We start from the raw sequence: 19,638 nt of genomic DNA, 5'->3' as shown, positions 1-19,638 counted from the left end.
CGCTCAAGGGTTTTGTATTTGAAAAATATTTGAATTCATGAAGATCAGAAAGCAAATATGAAAGTTTGGGAAAGTCCTTTTATACCCTCTCATTTAACTTTCAAAAATTTCGAATTTCACTCAATCAATCACACAACAATCAAACAATAAATCAATCTATTTAGTTATTTTAACATTCTAAAATTTAGAATTTTGGGATGTTACACATAACAACATACGTTGTTCCCTGTGTCATCGGTATGTTATTTGCCCGAGATTCGATCGTCGGTATCTCAATACCTAGTTCAATCTCGTTACTGGCAAGTCTCTTTACTCGTTCCGTAATGCATCATCCCACTGAGGGAGTCCTGGATTAGGGGGTCTCCGGACAGCCGGACTATGTCCTTTGGCCGGACTGTTGGACTATGAAGATACAAGATTGAAGACTTCGTCCCGTGTTCGGATGGAACTTTCCTTGGCGTGGAAGGCAAGCTTGGCAATACGGATATGTAGATCTCCTCCCTTGTAATCGACTCTGTGTAACCCTAGCCCCCTCTGGTGTCTATATAAACCGGAGGGTTTAGTCCGTAGGACAACAACAATCATACCATAGGCTAGCTTCTAGGGTTTAGCCTCTACGATCTCGTGGTAGATCAACTCTTGTAATACTCATATCATCAAGATCAATCAAGCAGGACGTAGGGTATTACCTCCATCAAGAGGGCCCGAACCTGGGTAAACATCGTGTCCCCCGCCTCCTGTTACCATCCGCTTTAGACGCACAGTTCGGTACCCCCTACCCGAGATCCGCCGGTTTTGACACCGACATTGGTGCTTTCATTGAGAGTTCCACTGTGTCGTCATCATAAGGAGGGATGGCTTGTCTCGTTGTCAAGAACAACATCACCTCCGGGGGAGCCCTGGCTGTAGGCCAAACTCTTCGACTAGGCGGCTTCGTCATGACCGCCCGCTCGGCCGTTGCGCCGACGATGACTTCTCGGGTCATTGAAAATAGCCTCCACATCGGCTCGAAATTCACCGAGTAGATGGATCCAATGGAGCTCTCCTCTTTGAACAAGCTCTTGGATCGCATCGCCGCTCTGGGAGTCGCTACGGACTACGATCGGATTGGGCTTAAACCCGACCAAAGGGAGATTAACTCTCTGCCGGTCACCCATCAAATAGCGGTGGTGGAGGAGCAATGCGGCGATTCTCCCTCTATCTTGAGGACAAACTATGTCCGGATTCCCGAGCTCTCCGAGCCGGATACCCGCCCACGGGAGGACATCGCCCTAAACCTGAACCTAGAATCAGGCTGCATGCCGAACCTGCGGGGCATCATCCCAGAGCCCGAACTTCCAAGATCGGAAACTCCCCCACCCCGGGGTCTCAGATTGGGTCAAGGTCTGGACTTAAATCCACCCTCCCACCCATATATAAACGATCTTTCCCACATTAGGCAAGAGCCCCAAGAGACAGTACATCACTATTGGGCCAGATTCCTCCTTGTAATGAACAAGGTCAAGGACTGTCGCGAGGAAGACACAATTTCGTTCTTTTGCAACAATTGCACGGACAAGGGACTCCTCAACGCCATAAGTCGCCGTGACATAGCACACTTTGCTGACTTGGCGGCCATAGTACGGAAGTACTGTGCGATGGAAAGCACCTGGAAAACCCAAACAAAATTTTGGGATAATCCGGCTCTGACAAAACCCCCAGTCTGAACTAAAAGGGTGCACTCTCATAAGTCGCCCGACTCAATTACAAAGAAACAAAAGCCCACTATAGGGCGTGGAACCGTATTGGAGGGATGGCTTAACGGACCCTGCAAAATTCATAGTACAACGGATACCATTCCAACACACAGCCTTAGAGCATGTTGGGTACTCCGGCAGGTGGCCAAGAGCGGTGAGGATCTCCTCATTCAAAACACCGCAGAGCACCATCCCGTGGATAACAATACAGTATTGACAGTCTTCGAGACCTTCGCCTCAAATAATAGGCATAAGTGAGCAGTCCGCAGCCTTGCCGAAGTCTGCCACGTGGCACCAATAAATCCATGGAGTGACACGGCTATCACCTTCAATGCCAGTGACGAACCTAAATTCCGAACAACCCGAGCACCAGCCGCCTTGGTCCTCAGTCCAATTGTGGACGGCTTTCGGCTTACTAAAGTGCTCATGGACGGCGGCAGCGGATTAAACCTCATCTATGAGGAGACTCTTCAAAAAATGGAAATAGATAGAAACCATATTGAGCAAAGTAGCACGACCTTCCGAGGAATCATCCCTAGTCGGGAGGCACGTTGCACTGGGAAAATCACACTAGATGTGGTATTCGGCACTCCGGAGAATTACAGGTCCGAAGAAATTACATTCCAAGTGGCCCCGTTCAGTAGCGGATACCACACCCTTCTAGGGTGGGAGGCATTCACGATCTTCCAAGCCATACCCCATTACGGGTACATGAAGCTCAAAATGCCCGGGCCCAATGGAATCATCACTCTAGCTAGTGATCCGGACATAGCACTCTGCGCCGAGAACAAAACAGCCGCACTAGCCCTCGAGGCATTATCCGAAGCCCTTGTGGCGGAGGAATTAACCGCGCTGCGCTCCACAGTGGACAGGGACGACGTGATACTCGACAAAAGATCCAAGTCCACCTCTTTTAAACCAGCGGATGAAATAGTCAAATTCCAAGTCCATCCAACGGACCCTACAAAAACAGCATCCATCGGGGCACAATTAAACCCCGCTATAGACGCCGCATTATGGGAGTTCCTGCGCGAGAATTGGGACATATTCGCCCGACATCCTTCAGACATGCCAGGAATCCCACACAGGCTGGCCGAGCATAGCCTTAACATTCTAAAGGGATTCAAGCCGGTCAAGCAGACTCTTCGGCGTTTTTCCGAACCTAAGCGACAAGCCATGGGAGAGGAGCTAGCCAAGTTACTGGAGGCCAGATTCATTAGAGAATAAAGCGTTCGGACTGGCTAGCAAACCTGGTGATGGTACCAAAGAAGGACAAATCCTGGTGCCTATGCGTCGACTTCAAGGACCTTAATAAGGCTTGCCCAAAGGATCCCTTCCCCCTCCCTCGCATCGATCAAATTATCGATGCTACCGCAGGACACGACTCATTGTGCTTCCTCGACGCATACTCCGGCTACCACCAAATTAAGATGGCGGAGTCCGATCAAGCCGCAACGGCATTTATCACTCCATATAGCCCCTTCTGGTTTAACACAATGCCCTTCGGGCTCAAAAACGCTGGCACAACGTATCAGCGCATGATTCAGACATGTCTGGAAAAGCAGATCGACAAAACAGTGGAGGCATACATCGATGATGTGGTTGCTAAAACCAGACACGTCGACTCCTTAATAGACGACTTGAGGCTCACGTTCGACAATCTCCGAACATACGACATTAAGCTCAATCCGGAAAAATGCGTTTTCGGCGTACCCATCGGAAAGCTCCTGGGCTTCATCGTCTCCGGTAGAGGAATTGAAGCAAATCCGGCTAAAATCCGAGCTCTGTCGTAGTTGGCTATCCCAACTGACCTCAAGCAAATCCAGAAGTTAACTGGATGTGTGGCGGCCTTAAGCCGCTTTATCTCCCGATTAGGAGAAAAGGCACTCCCCCTTTATCGCCTTCTTTGGCGCACCGAACACTTCGAGTGGACGGACGCAGCCACGGCCGGATTGGAAGAAATAAAAGCCATCTTGGCCACCAACCCAATCTTGGCCGCGCCAAATGTCGGCGAACCAATGTTGTTATATATAGCGGAAACTCACCAAGTTGTAAGCGCAGTGCTCGTCGTCGAACGAGAGACAGACAGACATAAATTCCCACTTCAAAAGCCGGTATATTATGTATCCACTGTCCTCACTCCATGCAAATCACGGTACCCACATTATCAAAAGATAGCATACGCGGTATTCATGGCATCCCAGAAATTACGACACTACTTTCAAGAGTGTTCAATTACGGTGGCCTCAGAAGTACCACTCAATGACATAATAAACAACCGCGATGCCACGGGCCGGATTGCCAAATGGGCTATCGAGCTCCTCCCGTTCGACATAGCATATAGACCACGACGAGCCATTAAGTCGCAAGTACTGGCCGATTTCATCGCTGAGTGGACAGAAGCCGAACTCCCTAAAGAGTACGGTACATACTCCAATTGGATCATGCACTTTAAAGGCTCTAAAATGCTGGTTGGTCTGGGGGCTGGCGTCGTCCTGATGTCCCCCACCGGAGATACAGTCCAATACGTACTCCAAATACTATACACAGACTCCAACAACGTAGCCGAATACGAGGCCCTATTACACGGTCTCCGGATGGCAGTTTCCATGGGCATTCAACGCCTGGAGGTGCGCGGGGACTCGAACCTCGCAATATCTCAAATAAATGGGGACTTCGATGCCAAGGATCCGAAAATGGCGGCATATCGCAACGCCATCCTCAAAATGTCAGCTCGGTTCGAGGGGCTTGAATTCCACCATGTGGCTCGGGAAAACAATTAGGCGGCGGATATCCTCGCCCATATCGGCGCTAAGCGCGATCCTGTCCCACCTAACATCTTCTTGGAAAGGCTGTTTAAGCCATCCGTGGTATGGGAAGGGGACACCGGTAATAATATTCTGGACCTGGCCACAACACCAGATACCGAACACTCTGACACAATTGGAGGCTCTGCCATCGAAATAACACCTTCAACCCACGTGATAATGGTCGTTATCGCCCCGTGGACAGAACCATTCCTGGCCTACCTAACCAGGCAGGAACTACCCGAGGACCAAAATGAGGCACGCTGCATAGTGCGGCGATCTAAAGCCTACAAGGTCCACGAGGGAGAGCTTTATAAGAAAAGCACTACCGGAGTCCTTCAAAGGTGCATCTCCGAAGAGGAAGGGCGGAAGCTTTTGGCAGAAATCCATGCTGGACTCGGCGGCCACCACGCCGCAGCCCGGGCCCTTGTAAGCAAGGCATTCCGTACAGGTTTCTATTGGCCGACGGCCCGAGCAGATGCACAGTATCTGGTCCAACATTGCGCCAGTTGCCAGCTTTTTGCAAACCAAAGCCATATGCCGCCTACCGCTCTCCAAATAATCCCCATTACTTGGCCCTTTGCGGTCTGGGGGCTTGATATGGTCGGACCCCTTAAAGGGGGAACCCATAAGAAAAAAATACTTACTGGTCATGGTGGATAAATTCACCAAATGGATAGAAGCCAAACCCGTTAAAACGGCTGAATCCGGACCGGTGATAGACTTCCTATCTGGGGTTGTGCACCGTTATGGCATCCCCCACAGCATCATCACTGACAACGGCACGAACTTCACAGCCGACGAGGTAAAACTTTGGTGCAGCAACATGGGCATCAAGCTCGATTATGCTTCTGTCTATCACCCACAAACTAACGGTCAAGTCGAGCGAGCAAATGGTCTTATCATGAGCGGCATCAAACCCAGATTAGTGCGGTCCTTAAAGGAATCAAACACACACTGGGTAGAGGAGCTCGACTCCGTACTATGGGGGCTGCGTACCATGCCGAATCGCACTACGGGATACACACCGTTTTTTATGGTGTACGACGCAGAGGCGGTTCTGCCTTGCGACATAATTCATGACTCACCTCGAGTGCGCATGTACGAAGAAAAAGAGGCCGAGCTCGATCGGCAGGACAATTTGGACGCCTTGGAGGAGGAGCGCGATGTGGCAAAAGCCCATTCCGCATTCTATCAGCAACAGGCTCGAAGGTATCAAAGCAGAGAAGTACAGGCCAAAACCTATAACGTTGGCGAACTAGTTCTACGCCTGCCGGAGAAGAAAAAAAATAAGCTCAAGCCCAAATGGGAAGGTCCCTTCATTATTGACCAGGTTCTGACCGGTGGAGCGTACCGTCTGCGGGATGCATTGGACAATCGACTCGAGCCAAACCCATGGAACGCGGCCAGACTCTGAAGATTCTACGCCTAGTGCCGGACTCTATGTTCGTCTCCTTACCTCCGTCAATTTTTTGCATATCAATTATCTGTCTTTTCTCTCTTTCTCTCTTCTTTTTTCCTCTCCTCAAGGCCTTAAAAGGCTAACTTGTGTCTTGGTTACACAATCTTGACGCGCTAACCGCGCTCATTATACTTGGGGGCTTCTTATACAGAAGCTTAATATAACTATTTTTCTGGGCTTTAGGCCCCGCACATGTGTCATTCTTCCACATGTACCTTTTTCACCATTATATGCATCGATATGACTTAAGTTTTGGCCAATATGGGTTGCCTGGCTCTTGTATTTATGCCCTACGTTCCCGTTAATTCGGCTAGGGCATAAGGGGAGCACCTCTGCGATTGTTACTACCGGGTCAACCGGATGTGTACCTCAGACTGGGTGAAGCCGAAAGCTAGCGTTCTTAAGGGAATATTCGGTCGGTGAACAAAAGATGACTTTTATTTATTTTGATACATGCCCCCAGATGTTTATAGCCTGCGTCTCTTTTCGCAGTTCGGACATGCACATTAGGGCATGCGTACCCAGGGAAAGGAACCCTTAATGGAACTATTCTCCCTGGAAGATGTTTCTTACTATCCATGTAATATAACATAGCTAGTTGGGTACTTGTCAGTTCAAGCACTTATGACCCCTACGCTTGGTTTCCACGCATACCCCGGTTTTTACATAACCGAGCGGGTATTCGGATACACTCCGGACTATCGGGTCCAGAGGTCGAAGCGAAAAGGTCCGCCAGGACAAATGATTTACAATCCGGCTAGGGACATTATACATGTCACTTAAAGTACACAGTCAAGACTGACCAAATTCTTCTTCTATACCATCCAACAGGCTATCTAGCCTACAATCCTGTTGGGAATACTTTACGGCTAATTCTACTTGGTCATACACCAAACTGACGGGGATCTCTTTCCCATCGGGCCCCACAGGTCCGACCTCGGCCATGTGGTTTGGGTCAGCTTTGGTATATCGCATCTTCACCATGGCCCAAGCTTCCCTTGCACCTTGTCGGCATGCTGATATCTTCCATAATCGGAAGCGCCGCCGCGCGCCCTTGAGCTTCTCTACAAGCTCCCCCATGCCTCCTGGCGGGGAGGCGGATGGCCACAAGGCTTGGGCAATACCCTGCATCACCTGCCGAACTTGTTCGTGCAGTTGTGAGAGCTCTGGTAGAAGATCACCCGCAGACCCGGGCATCTCCTCCGCGGGACGACCCGTCAACATACCTGCAGACATAACTCTGTTAGCCGGCTTCTTCGCCGAACTCTTTCAAAAGTTCGTTCAAGCACTTACTGAAAATGCCGCGTCGAAGCCGCTTATTCTCCTTCACGGAGTCCGCAAGTTGGGCTCGGACATCTTTCAGTTCCACGCCCAGCCGGATATTGGCGTCCTGGAGATTATTTTTCTCATGCCTGACCCGCGTAAGCACGCGCTCACCAGCATTTAGCTGTCGATTAGCACGTTGCGCATCCTCCAGCACGGCCTCCGGATTCACTCCGGAGTCATCTGCAGCGTCTATTATTAGATTTGCATGCATGCCACATACTATCTGGTACATGTCATTCTTTGCAATGGAAACAAGTGTTACCAGAGGGGGCCTTCTCGGACTCCTTCAACGCGGCCACCGCGGCCCGTAGCTGGGCTTTGCACTCTTCCAGCTCTTGAGACAATTGGGTATTCTTCTCTGTAAGAACCTGCACAAATAATGATCCTTAAATCAGTTGTGTCAACCTTTTCAAGTCTCAGGGGCTACTGATATATATAATCGTCATATTTTCTTACCCGTATATCCTTTACATACTGGTCCGTGGCTCTGGCAAGACCGTTTTGAGCAGCACGGATGTATGCGTCTCCTGAGTTGAAGGCATCGAATGCCTCTTGGGAGAAACAAGCGTCATGGAGTACGGCCCGGTGACGCCTGTGATTCATGGCGCTCTCCACTTTTGAATTTGTAGCGAATAGTCTATCCACATCCTCTGTAGGAGGAGCATCCGACATTCGCCCCGTGTTAGCTTCCGCCTCTATGTTCGGCCCTGCAGCCCGACTGGTGGAGGCGTGATCGGCAAGCGTTTTTTCTACCAGGAAACATGGACGTCGTTATATTTTAAGAAAGACGACAACCACAGAGCGAGGTTCTGTATCATACCTCTGCACCCGCGTCTTAGTCCTGACCGCCTTCCTTTTTGGCCTACTCGGCTTCGGTGTCCCTCGTTGGCGAGTCACTGCGGGTTCGACATGGCATCCCGAGGGCCTTCCCTGTAAAACACCATATGTGTACGGTAGGTGAAGTGCACAAAAGGGGATCCTTCTCGGAAGTTGGGACTCCAATTTTTCTTACATGTGATGCAGGGAGTAGCCCAGGATAGTCGGCTATGATGGCCACCATGGCATCACCGCAGCTCAATTGATAGAATGTCATGTCGATCAGCTCCACAAATATGTCCGGATCCTCTTCAAGTCCGGGATCGAGGGCCCGGTCAGGGTCCTCCGGTTGTGGAGGTGGGCTGTTGACCTCCCTTACAGCTTTTCGCAGTTCCTGCCATGAAACGGCAAGGTGAGTATTTATGACAAAGAATGCGGGAAGGTTGGGAGTAAAAAGTGACAGCTCACCCAGCTTGGAGGGTTGTACATGGAGAATCCGTCTCGTGGCTTGTCGGAGTAAATGACCACGGGTAGCCTAGCCAGCTCCCCCTGGCCCTACTGAAAAAAATTATGAGCCGATCTGGCCCTCAAGAATCCAAGACATGGGGCCGCCTTCCCCTTGCCGGCTGTCTCCCAGGCCGACTATCGGAAGGCGGCCCGACTTTAGCCCTCATGAAGAAAGCCGCGGGAGGGCCGGCTCCAAGAAGCCGGCCACGAGAAGGCCGACTCCAAGAGGCCGGCTCCCATCGAGTGGTCAAGATCGTACCCTCGAAGTCTGCATCCACATAACGGCGATGTGACGGGGCGTGGCTACAGTAAAGCCCGCCACCCCCGAATCCCGGAGCACGCTTGGCACAGTGCGTCGTACGGGGTGGACATGACCCGTCCGGCGCGGCACAGTTGCCATGTTGACCCTGATGTCACCCATGACGGGCTGCCAGCGCGGCCCACGGGCGATGGGCCCCTTCAGGCAGAGAGACACCCGAAGGCGGCCAGGCCTCCCCCAGTCGGCCCGAGACGGGGCCGGCTCCCCGCAGTCGGCTTACCCCCTCCCTCGAAGGAGACGCCCCATTAAGGAGACAAGACGCGGTGAGGCTACAGCGATCGCCCGCCGGGCGGCGGCGCTGTAGCCACACCCACCTCAGCGAAGCCCTCGTCACCAGATCGAGGCAACAGTAACCAGCCACCGACAAGGCCCTGGACAGTGGGGCCTGCCTGTCGACCAGGGAGCCGGCAGCCGGCGGGACCCAGCAGCCGGCGGGCCCTAGCAGCCGGCGCAGAAGCCAGCGAGCATAGACACAGACGGCTGGGGCCCACGCCCAGCCGGATTACCATTGTACCCCCGGGGGGTGAGCCTATATAAACCCCCCGGGGCACCCATGCAAAGGGTTGATCTGAGCTAGTATTAGACACCACATAGAGAGGAGAGGAGAGCTAGCCGTGCCCTTCTTCTTCCTCTAGCCAAGCAGCTCAAGGAGCATCTTGTAGCCACTCGTTCGTCTAGTGATCATGCGGAGACCCCGCGGAGCAGCAGTAGGGGTGTTGTCTCCTCGGAGAGCCCCGAAGCTGGGTAAGATTCGCCGGTGTGCATGTCTTCGCCTCATCCCGCTTCCAGGCACCGGCGACGTCTTACTGGCTCCCACAATGATAAGCCACCCGTTGGCATATGTCGCACCTACCACCCGACATTTGGTGCCCACCATGGGGCCAGGTGCACCGTCGTCCGGAGACCTGTCCTGGACGGGAACCCTCTTCCTCCCCAGCGAGCGTAGCCAGCCCGGCACGCCCGATGGCGCTTGCCACGACGCGCTGCAAGGCGTCGCCAACGTCTGCGCAGCGAGCGGCCTCGCCGATCTCCTGGATGAGACCCTCATCTCCGACGAGCTCGCCTCTGACGCGGGCACCGACCACCTCGTCAACCTCCTCGGCCAGCTCCACATCTCCGGCGAGCTTGCTGTGGACTTGGAGTCTGTTAGCTCCACCGATCCGATGCCTGTCGACTCTGACACGGCCTCGCTCGACGCTTTCCCCACCAACGTCACGATCTACAACGACCCTCTTCCCCGGGCCGATGGCTGCGACGGCGCCACCACCGAGGTGATGGTCATCGGCCACGGCGGCGATTCTGGCGAGAACGCCCTTGACGCCCCGCATGCAGCGGTCCACAACTTGTCCATCCCCCTCCCGGCCGATGCCGACGCCGAAGCACTGGAGGCTCGCCGCCTCGCCCTCCTCGCGGAGGGCCGGAAGTTGGCTTCCATGAGACGTCTCACCGAGGCCCACCAGCGCGAAGCCGACCGCGCCGCCTTTGGCACGCCGCCCCTAGGCGGGCCAAGCCGAGCCGGCGTTGTCAGACAGCGCGGCGCTGCCCTCGTCGACACGCTAGGAGTCGACCGCCCAGTCTACGCCACTCCACTTGAGAACCTGCGCGCCGCCCAGGCGGCCGTAGACGAGCTAGATGGACTGGGGGCCGAAGAACTCCCCCACATGACCAGACGCATCCAGCAACTAATCGATGCAGCCGCACGGCGACATGAAGCCGACGCCCGCGCGGGAAGCCCTCCCCCGCGCCGAGAGCACGGCGCGACGTCCCGGACACCGACTGCGGGTAAAACCCGCGCGCGACACGAGAAGGAGCCGGCTGCCAGCCAAAGCCAAACCCGGACCTCCATTGAGCAAGACGCAAAAGGCCGTCCCAGGGCCGTGGAGCGGCAGGGCAACCCGCCTCCGCCTCCGCCCCGCGGGGAGAGATATCCCACCCCACCGCATGTCACACATCCGACTCTCAGCGGCCGACTAGGTCTCCGTGAAGGAGTCGGCGAGAACGACGCCCGCCATTGGATCGACCGCCTAGCGCGATCCCTGGCACTAGAAGAAGAAGATGATGTCGGCCCGCCTTGCTTCGGCCCCCGCACCCGCGACGAGCCTTTCCCCAAAGGGTTCTCGCTCCCAAGAGACACGCCCAAGTAGAACGGCTCCGTGAAGCCGGAAGATTGGTTGATCGACTACTCCACAGCGGTTCGCATAGCAAACGGCAACAGGCGCGTTGCCGTGAAGTACGTGCCCCTCATGCTGCAAGGCACGACGCGGACCTGGCTCAATAGCCTCAGGCCCTACAGCATCAACAACTGGCTAGACTTCACAGAAGCCTTCATCCGCAACTTCACCAGCACCTACAAGCGGGCTCCCAAGCCCAGACAGTTCTCCTTGTGCGTGCAAGGCCCTGCCGAGTCCACTCGCGACTACCTCACGCGTTGGGCCGAGCTCCGCAACTCTTGCGAAGGGGTGCACGAGGTGCAAGCCATAGAGTACTTCACCGCCGGATGCCGAGAAGGCACCCTCCTTAAGCACAAGCTCCTCTGCGACGAGCCGACTACCCTCGACAAGCTTCTGGTCATAGCGGACAAGTACGCCACCGCCGACTCCTCAATGAAGACTGAACTCCGGGTAGACGCGTCCGGGAAGGTAATCAACCCGGCGCCCAAGACGCCGGCTGGGGACTCCGGCCGATGCCCGTACCAGAACGACCACAAGCGCAAGGGCCCCGTGCCGCTCTCCACCAGTCGGCAGGTGGCCACCGTCGAAGACGAGCGGCCCGAAGGGCGGCCCGCGCCCAAGAAACCGAAGGGCGGCAGGCCGCCTTGGCAGCCGGCCTTCTCCTATGAGCAAACTCTCGACGCCCCATGCAAGTTCCACAGCGGCGCGAAGCCGTCCAACCACACAACCCGGAAGTGCCACTGGCTCACCCGAATCTCCAAAGGCGAAGGGCTCACGCCGCCTTCGCCTGCTGGTCCGCCGCCTCCGGCTCCGCAGCCGCCGACCGCTCGGCCAGTAGTCGGAGCTGTGCATGATGAGTTCCCCAACGAGCATGCCGCCTATGTCATCTTTACAAGCCAGCCCGAAGGCCGGCGTAGCAGACGCCGAGAGCACCAAGAAGTCAACATGGTCGCTACCAACCCCGCCGAGCACATGCACTGGTCAGAAAAGCCTATCAGCTGGAGCCGGGCCGACCACCCAGAGGTGATGCCATCTCCCGGCTCTTATGCGTTGGTTTTGGATGCCACCCTTGCAACGGACAGACGCGCCGCCCGTTTCTCCCAAGTGCTGATAGACGGCGGGAGCAGCATCAACATCCTGTACCGTGACACCCTGGAGAAGCTGAACGTCAAGACGAAGCAACTCATGCCTACTCGGACTGTGTTCCATGGCATTGTACCTGGCCTGTCCTGCGCCCCCATTGGCAAGATCAAGATTGATGTACTCTTTGGGGACAAGGAGCATTTCCACCGAGAAGCGATCTGGTTTGAAGTGGTGGACCTAGAGAGCCCCTACCATGCATTGCTTGGCCGTCCTGCCTTGGCCAGGTTCATGGCTGTTCCCCACTATGCTTACCTCAAGATGAAGATGCCGAGCGCCAAGGGCATCTTCACCGTAGCCGGCGATTACAAGAAATCTTCTGAGTGCGCTGCAGCCAGCAGCCGGCTGGCCGAGTCCCTGGTGATTGCCGAAGAAAAGAAGATGTTGGACCGAGTCGTGGCCATGGCCATCAAACAGCCGGCCCTGTCCTCCGATCCCAAGGAGTGTGATGCCCAAGGATCTTTCCAGCCGGCCAAGGAGATGAAGAAGATACCTCTTGACCCGAGCACCCAGAAAGGTTTGCCGTCATCGGGGCAAACCTAAACAGCAAATAGGAAGGCGAGCTCGCCGACTTCCTCCGTGAGAACCGGATATCTTTGCATGGTCCCCTAAGGACATGCCAGGTGTTCCGAAGGAATTCGTCGAGCACAAGCTACACGCCCGAGAAGGCGCAAAACCAGTCAAACAACCCCTCCGCCGACTGTCGGAGGAGAAAATAAGGATTGTGGGAGAGGAGATAGCCCGGCTTCTGGCAGCTGGCTTCATTATGGAGGTTTTCTTTCCAGAGTGGCTCGCCAACCCGGTCCTCGTGCTAAAGAAGAACAACAAGTGGCGCATGTGCATAGACTACACGAGCCTCAACAAGGCCTGCCCCAAAGATCCCTTTGCCCTGCCAAGGATTGATCAAGTGATAGACTCCACGGCCGGATGCGAGCTGTTGAGTTTCTTGGATGCTTACTCAGGATACTACCAGATAAAGCTAGATCCGGCTGACCGCCTGAAGACCGCCTTCATCACGCCATTTGGAGCTTTCTGCTACCTGACCATGACATTCAGCTTAAGAAATGCCGGCGCCACTTTTCAGCGTTGCATGCAGAAGTGCCTCCTCAAGCAGCTCGGCAGAAATGCCCACGTCTACGTAGACGACATTGTGGTGAAGACGGAGAAGCGCGACACCTTGCTGGGGGACCTCAAGGAAACATTTGAGAACCTGCGCCGTTTCCAGATCAAGCTCAACCCCGAGAAATGCGTGTTCGGAGTGCCAGCCGGCCAGCTCCTAGGCTTCCTGGTCTCCGAACGCGGCATCGAATGCAACCCAGTAAAGATCAAGGCCATTGAGAGAATGGCGATTCCCACCAAACTTCGAGACGTCCAGAAGTTCACCGGGTGCTTGGCCTCCCTGAACCGCTTCATCAACCGGCTCAGAGAGAAAGCTCTCCCCCTCTACCGCCTCATGAAGAAGACCACTCACTTCGAGTGGAACGACCAAGCCGACCAAGCTTTTCACGAGCTGAAGAAGATGCTGGCCACGCCGCCTGTCCTGGCGGCGCCGACTGAGAAAGAGTCCATGCTCCTCTACATCGCTGCAACCAGCCGGGTGGTCAGCACCATCATCGTAGTCCAGCGCCCAGAAGAGGGCCGAGCCCAGCCGGTCCAGAGACCGGTGTACTATTTGAGCGAGGTGCTGTCTACCTCAAAGCAGAACTACCCGCACTACCAGAAGATGTGCTATGGCGTGTACTTTTCCGCCAAGAAGCTGAAGCCCTACTTCCAAGAGCATCCCATCACGGTCGTATGCATCGCCCCGCTTGCCGAGATCATAGGCAGCCGGGATGCATCCGGCCGGGTCGCGAAATGGGCCATCGAGCTGCCCCCTACACGATCTTCTACCAGCCTCACACCGCCATCAAGTCCCAAGCATTGGCCGACTTCCTCGTCGACTGGGTCGAGACCCAGTACCTACCACCAGCTCCCGACTCCACTCATTGGCGCATGCACTTCGACGGGTCCAAGATGCGCACCGGCTTGGGAGCCGGCGTCATCCTCACCTCTCCCAAAGGCGACAAGCTCAGATACACGCTGCAAATTCACTTTGCCGCCTCCAACAACGTGGCCGAGTACGAGGCGCTCATACACGGGCTCTGGCTTGCCAAAGAGCTCGGCATACGCCGGATCCTATGTTACGGCGACTCGGACTTGGTAGTCCAGCAATCATCTGGCGACCGGGACGCCAAGGACGCAAATATGGCAATCTACTGTTTCCTCATTCAGCAGATCAGCGGGTACTTTGAAGGATGCGAGTTCCTCCACGTACCGCGAGCCGACAACGAGCCAGCTGATACCCTGGCTCGAATAGGCTCCACTCGGCAGGCAATACCAACCGGTGTCTCTCTGCAACATCTCCTCAAGCCGTCTATCAAGCCGTCTCCAGAGTCCGATTCCATCTTCGTGCCACCTGACCTCGACGCGGCCGGGTCCGGCTCGAAGAACCAAGCAGGTGACCCGGGGACTTCGATAGTCGGCCTGGGGACGTCAGTAGGCGGCTCAGGGACTTCCGTAGTTACGCCCGACCAGGGGACTGCCACACCCGGCTCGGGTACTGCGGTAGTCGGCCCAGAGACTGCACCAACACAACAGGCGGCGGCCGACTCCAGCATTTCACCACCCAGCCCGCCCGCCCTGGTCGCAGTAGCCGTGTTGGCAATAGAAGAAGTCACAGCTCCATCATGGGTTCAGTCCATCCTCAACTTCCTAATAAACCAAGATCTGCCGGCTGACGAAACAGAGGCAAGACAAGTCCAACGCCGAGCCGGAGCATACACAATCGTCAACAGAGAGCTCGTCAGGCGCAGTGTCACTGGAGTCTTCCAGCGATGCGTCGAGCAAGAAAAGGGCATTACAATCCTCAGAGACATCCACCAAGGAGAATGCGGCCACCATGCGGCCTCAAGATCGCTCGTCGCCAAAGCTTTCCGCCATGGGTTCTTTTGGCCGACTGCTTTGGATGATGCCAAGGAGTTAGTTAAACATTGCAAAGGGTGCCAAGTCTTCAGCTCCAAGCAACACATGCCGGCTTCGGCACTCAAGACCATTCCCCTTACTTGGCCCTTCGCCGTTTGGGGACTGGACATGGTGGGCCCATTCAAGACGGCGCGCGGCGGCATGACACATCTGCTTGTCGCCGTGGACAAATTCACCAAATGGATTGAGGCAAAGCCGATCAAGAAGCTGAATGGGCCGACTGCCGTGACATTCATCGCAGATATAATAACTCGCTACGGCGTGCCACACAGCATCATCACCAACAACGGCACGAATTTCACCAAGGGAGCATTGGCACGTTTCTGCGCGACATAGGGCATCCGGTTGGACTTAGCGTCCGTTGCCCACCCGCAGTCAAACGGCCAAGTCGAGCGAGCCAACGGCCTCATCCTTTCTGGCATCAAGCCCTGACTGGTTGTACCACTGGAACGTTCGGCCGGCTGTTGGCTCGATGAGCTGCCGGCCGTCCTCTGGAGTCTGCGCACTACCCCAAACAAGTCAACCGGCTTCACTCCTCTCTTCCTCGTGTATGGTGCCGAGGCGGTCATCCCAACCGACATCGAGTTCGACTCGCCTCGGGTAACCATGTACATAGAGGCGGAGGCCAAGGAAGCACGAGAAGACGGCATCGACCTGTTGGAAGAAGGCCGGCTGTTAGCCCTCAGCCGGTCCGCCATCTACCAGCAGGGCTTGCGCCGCTACCACAGCCGGAAGGTCAGACCAAGATCTTTCCAAGAAGGCGACCTCGTGCTCCGGCTGATCCAGCGAACAGCCGGCCAGCACAAGCTCTCGGTCCCTTGGGAAGGCCCCTTCGTCATCAGCAGAGCGCTGGGAAATGACTCCTACTACCTGATCGACGCACAGAAGCCGAAGGCACGAAAGAGAGACGACTCTGGCAAAGAGTCGGAACGACCATGGAACGCCAACCTCCTTCGAAGATTTTACAATTGAAATGCAGTATGTATCATGCTAGCTTTTGTACTAAGTACGAGACAATAGGCCCCCCGAGGAGAGCTCGGGGACTGCCATCTTTTATCTATAAATGAAGAGTATCATGCTTATGATCATGTCATTATATTCACTTTTTTCGTCCGGCACCGGGTTCGACTAGTCGGCCCGGGGACTGGCCACCTTCAGTTATATTAGAAGTCCTACCCGCGGTCAGACAAGTAGTGTGCCGGCACCCAAGCCCTCTCTTGCCAAAAGTCACAGTTCGAAGAGCCGGCTGTCCGGCTGGCAAGAGTTAAAGGCAGGAAAGGATGCCCACACGAAAAACGGCTAGGGACTAACGGGCTAATATAACAAAAGCCGGTTTTTCTCCCACCACCGATCGGCTAACAGAGTAGCCGGCCGGCCGGCTTCCATTCACCTTGCTTCAATCTAAGAAAGCTCGAGTACTTGCCTTCCCTAAAAATAAAAAAATAAATATAGCCAAGTTCTTCCTTAGCCGCAGGCTGCAGAGCAGCTGCCGGTTAGGAAGGCAGCAGCTAGGGGAAGGCGGCAAAGGAAACAACCTAAAGATAAAAAGCATACACGAATGGAAGCCAAACACACACACGATCATATTTACACAAAAGGCCTTCGAAAGGCCAGCATTCAACATAGTTTGAATACACCCCAGTGGGTGGAACTGCGCAAGTTTAACAAAAATTCAAAAAGTAACAAGCAGGAAAAGCAAGGACGGCAGATTAAGCCAAGGGAGCGACTGGCGAGTCGGGCAGGTCGGTGGAGACGGCAGCGCTGGCTGGAGGAGTGGCCGGCTGGCGAACCTCGGCATGATCACCACCTCCCGCAGAGGGCGCGCTAGCACGCGCCTCGTTGCTGGAGGCACGGTCAGGCTGGGGCTGGCTGGCCACTTCACTGGCCGGCTCGACGTCTTTGCCTTCCTCCCCTTCGTCGTCTTCACCTTCATCGCTGGAAGAGATCTCCTCTGCCGAGTCCTCACCCGCTGCCGTGTCTAGCCCGAACCATTCCTCCGGCTGGGCAACGCCGTCGTCATTTATCTCAGGAGCAAAGACGCTGATGTTAGTGCACTCGGTGATCGTCGAGGCACGCTGAGCGATAGCCGGCCGCACCTCCTCCATCTCCTCGTCAGCCTCCAGCCGCCAGGTGCGCAGCTGGTCCAGGTTCAGCCCGGGGTACCAGGCTCGGACGAACTCCGGCGCCCGCCCAGCTCCAAGCCGGGCCGCCAATGCCTTCCAGGCCTCGAAGCGGCCAACCGCAACCTCCAGCCAGTCGGCAGTTCGACTCGGGGTGCGGGGAATCATTTCGCCTGGCCAGAGGGTGGCCAACACCTGCACCCCGGCGCGCTGGAGGCGACGGAGCATGCGGTGAGCCGGCTGCAACCGGGCTTGGACCGCCAAGAGTTGGTCCTCAAGTGTCCGGCTCACGTCCGGCGCGATTTCAGCCCCCGCCTGCCGGCGCGCCTCATGATGGGCCTCGATGGTTTGGGTGGCGAAGACGGAGTAGCCGGGGAAGTAGTCTGCACAGAGAACAAAAAGCAGCACAAGTCAGAACACAAATCAGGGGGCAAGGGGCAAGCAAGGAGTGAGGAAGGCGGCTTACCATCGATCAGATCCTCAATCCAGCCGAAGCCCTCGCTCAGCGCTTGTTTTGCCTCAGCCCAGCCCGCCGCTTCGGTCTCGAACTCGGCCTTCAGGGCGTCCTCGCTGTCCTGCGCCTTCTTCAGGGCCGCCTTGTGGCTCTCCTCCTGGTCGGCCAACTTCTTGGCTAGGCGGTCATGCTCCAGGACCAAGGCATTGTACTCGGTTTCCTTGGCGTGAAGGGCGGCCTGGGCCCCGCTGAGCTGCCCCCTCAAGTCGGCATTGGCTCCTGCAAGCATGAAGACAAAGGAAAAATCAATAAGAAGTCGTCAAGGAAGATCCGACCCGACTGCTCAGCAGTCGGCCCGAATCTCGGGGACTACACCCAGTGGGTGCGCTGACGCACCCCCACAGGAGATGAACGAAACAAAGCACGCACTCCGGCTGCTGGTCAGGTCCTCGGTTTTCCGGCCCAGCTCCTGAGCCTGGGAGTTGAAGGCAGCAGCGCGGAGGTTATGGTATTCCTGGAAGATCAGACAGGATGCAAGAATAAGATAGCTGTCAGGACCTAGTAAGTTCCAAGCCGCCTGCTCAGCAGCCGACTCGAAACTCGGGGACTACACCCAGTGGGTGCGCTGGCGCGCCCCCACGGAAGAAATCAAAAGAGCAAAACAACCAAGGCCAGAGGGCTCACCCGGATGACGGCCCGCGTCACGAGGAACTCTTGGGTATATCGCCGCAGCGAAGCGGCCTGGGCTTGAAGCCGGTTCCGAACCTCCTGGGCCGCCGCGTTTAGCTCGCCCGTCCCCCCGCTGGGAGTCCACTCGGACGTGCTGGCGCTGGCCGCCTCCAAGGCCTCCGCCGTCTGGCTGGCGCCTGCAGCTCGGTGCGGCTCCGGCATGGAGGTACCTCCCCCTGCGCGCCGGCGCAATGCCAGCTGCACCTCGAGGCTGGCCCCTGCCTCCGGCTCGCCCCCGGCCGGCTGCTCTGGCGCCGCGGCTGGTTGGCCGCTTTGGCCCACTCCAGTCGGCGCCGTCTGCGGCGCCTCCTCCACAAAGACCACGTGGTCCTCCCTCCTCTCCATCACCGGCGGGTCTTGGTCGACCTCCTCCGACGGGGGCACGGGGATGTCGGGGGCCACGGCGCGGACGGAAACGACGAGCAGCGGAGGCTGGTTGTGCGAGGCCTCTGCCTCCGTCTCTGCGGCTGCCGCCTCCGCCCGGGCCTTGGCCACCGCGTCGGCCTGCTCCTTCGCCGCCTGGGCGGTCCTTCACTCCGCCGCTTCCCGCTCCTCCCGCACCTACCGTGCGTTCTGCTCCGCGGCCTCCATGAGGTCGGCACGGGGATCCACGCGGCGGGAGCCTGAGGACCCTCCAGTCGGCCCGACTATGGAGCCGCCAGGACCTCGCTTGAGGGAAAGCGGTGCCCTGCCCGGCGAGCAAAGAAAGGTTTAGAAGAGCTTCAATCGAAGAGGACAACAAAAAATATACAAGACGTTTGACGACTTACGCCGAGATCGCCTGCGGCTATTTCACCGCCTTGCGGAAGCGGGCCGCCTTCACGGCCGCCTCATCCCGCTTGGTCGCCGCCGTGGAACCCTTGGATTTCTTCGGCCGGCTGCCGAAGAAGGTCGACGTGGCCTGGCGCTTCTGCGCGCCGCCACGGGCAGCCGGCACGGCAGACGGGCCCGTGCCTTGATGATCAAGCGCCGACTGGCGGTGCGGGGCGGCTTCGACCTCGTCGTCGTCCGCCCAGTCCTCGAGGCCGGC

This window comes from Triticum urartu, chromosome 4A, assembly GCF_056163025.1.
Source record: "Triticum urartu cultivar PI428250 chromosome 4A, HENAU_Tu73, whole genome shotgun sequence".
NCBI classification, from domain to species: domain Eukaryota; kingdom Viridiplantae; phylum Streptophyta; class Magnoliopsida; order Poales; family Poaceae; genus Triticum; species Triticum urartu.
The sequence above is the reverse complement of the archived record's forward strand: the minus strand, read 5'-3'. Positions refer to the sequence as shown.